Source organism: Mus caroli, chromosome X, assembly GCF_900094665.2.
Source record: "Mus caroli chromosome X, CAROLI_EIJ_v1.1, whole genome shotgun sequence".
Taxonomy (NCBI): domain Eukaryota; kingdom Metazoa; phylum Chordata; class Mammalia; order Rodentia; family Muridae; genus Mus; species Mus caroli.
This window is the reverse complement of record NC_034589.1, coordinates 3,106,037-3,108,182: the sequence shown is the minus strand read 5'-3', so window position 1 is coordinate 3,108,182 and position 2,146 is coordinate 3,106,037. Positions and strand designations below refer to the sequence as shown.

Sequence of the window (2,146 nt, the reverse complement as noted above, 5' to 3'; positions counted from 1 at the left end):
TGGCACTGGGGGTGACCTGTTCCCTCTCACTGTGCATATTGTTCTCATGCCTCTTCAGGTCTGAGGCCTTGGCGAAGGCCTTGGTGCAGGAGCCACCCACAAAAGGCTTTTCCCCTCTGTGTCTTCTCTCGTGGTCCTTGAGGTGAGACTTGTGTTTGAGGGCTTTGTCACATATGTGACACGCGAATGGCCTTTTGTTGTGGTGAACCCCCTCGTACCTCTTTAGGTCTGGGGCATGGCTGAAAAATTTCCGCACACCTCACAGCTGTAGGGTTTGTACCCTGTATGGATTTTTAGGAGTTCTTTCAAGTGGACCTGGGTGGTGAAACCTTTTGTGCACATCTCACAGACAAACAGCCTGTCAGTGGTGTGGAGGTTCTCATGCTTCCTCAGCTGGCCTTCATTGGATAAAGTCCTCCCACATGCTTGGCAGGCGATCTGCTCNCGATGGTGACCATAGAGCAAGTACTCGAACTTCATGTCGCTGGCCGCCGTGGCCCAGCCCGGAGTCTGTTCATCTTTACTACTTAGCTCATCCCGTCATTAAAGGTTAAGGCCTGAGGGGTCTGAGACCCCAGATCTTTGGACTCGGGAGTCTCCATGGACTCCACTTCCTGGCCGTAGCAGTTCACTTNCCGAACTTCCTCACTCCCCAGCTCTTTCAAAATTGCTTCCTGAACCCTGAGAGCGGTTGTGGGAGACTTGCTGTCCTCTTGACTCGGGCGACTGGCTTCTACCTAGTCATCAGAAGGGCTGGCATCTTGGTCCCGGATTTCTTCCACATCATCTTCCTGAGCAGTGTCTCCAATGGGGCAGTTTAATTTGAGGCAATACTTACTCTTCAACTGGCCTTTNCTTCCATCTGGACCAGACACATCGTGCTTCTGAGAACATAGTTTACCAAAAACCGGATACCTTAAATCTGCCTGGACTACATTATATCAAGTTGATGTCCTCCTTTTTCATGGAAAACTTTATGGTATACATGTTGTTCAGCACCTCTTCCAATATGTCGGAGCGGAGGAAATCTATCTCTATGACGGACGAGCTGTCCACTTCCAGCTTCGTGAAAAGCTTCTTAAAGTACGTGCTGCAGGTGGCGAGGACACACTGGTGGGCTCGGAACTTTACATCTCAACCACTATGGTGATGTTGCAGAATTCTCCCTCCAGGCGCTGTTCGTTCAGTGATTTCAGAAACAGAGTTTTTTGATCATCGTCATTATATTTTATGGTTTCAGACATACTGATGAAAAAATCCATGAACAATTCAGGCTATGTTCTTAATGTCATTAAAAACCAAATGCTTCAGATCAGACTCAGGCTGATCAGGATCAAGCCAGATCTGCAGCCTGGCACCACTACAGAAGCTCGCTGTTGCTGTGGGCTCCCTCGCTTAGCAGAGCACAAGCCAGGGACAGAATGGACGCTGGGGCACAGTGTGTGGTAGTGTTTTGGATTTTTTAAAAAAAATTTTTTGAGTTTGGGGAGGGGTGGGGTGGGATGGGGTAATTGTGCACGTCCCTGGTGGTGTCAGCCCTCCTCCTACAGGAGCACACACTATCCAACCTGTCCCGAACACTCCCATCCCCCACCCACTCCCCATCGGGTTGCCTTTTTCTATTGTAAGGTGCACACACTGGAGAAGACCACTGGTGTATTAAGTAATTTTTCTATTTCTATTATACAATACCATGTCAAAGGCAACTTCCCCGAGAAAGTTTGGGATCATGTGTGCAGCACTTTTGAGTCCATTAAGGTAGAGTAAGCATGACAGTGGAATCGGAAACTGGGGGCTCATTCGTAAACTACAAATAGAAAGCAGAGCACAAACTTGAAATGGTGGGTCTACAAACTCTAAAAGAGTTCCTCCAGTGTCATATGTCCTCTAACTCCCAAGCCTCCTAGAATAGTGCGACCACGTGGGACCAAGTATTTAAATGCTATGTTGGGGCATCCCATTGAAACCACCTCAATCCACTCCCTGGCACCAATAGTCTTGTGACCATATATACTGTATTTCAAAATGCATGTAGTATAAATTTAGAAGTCCCTATAGTTTTTCCACAACTACAACATTGCTTAGGAAGCGACAAGCCTCGCAAAGACTTAAAGTGACAGGGTAGGAGAATGGCCAGAGAGCCCTC

The 2,146-nt window shown here is 47.9% G+C and overlaps 1 pseudogene; it reads right to left on the bottom strand.

Moving 5' to 3' along the window:
• The window catches only part of LOC110287055, a 118,428-nt pseudogene extending 117,166 nt beyond the window's left edge, over positions 1–1,262 (bottom strand).
• Between the last annotated feature and the right edge of the window lie 884 nt (positions 1,263–2,146).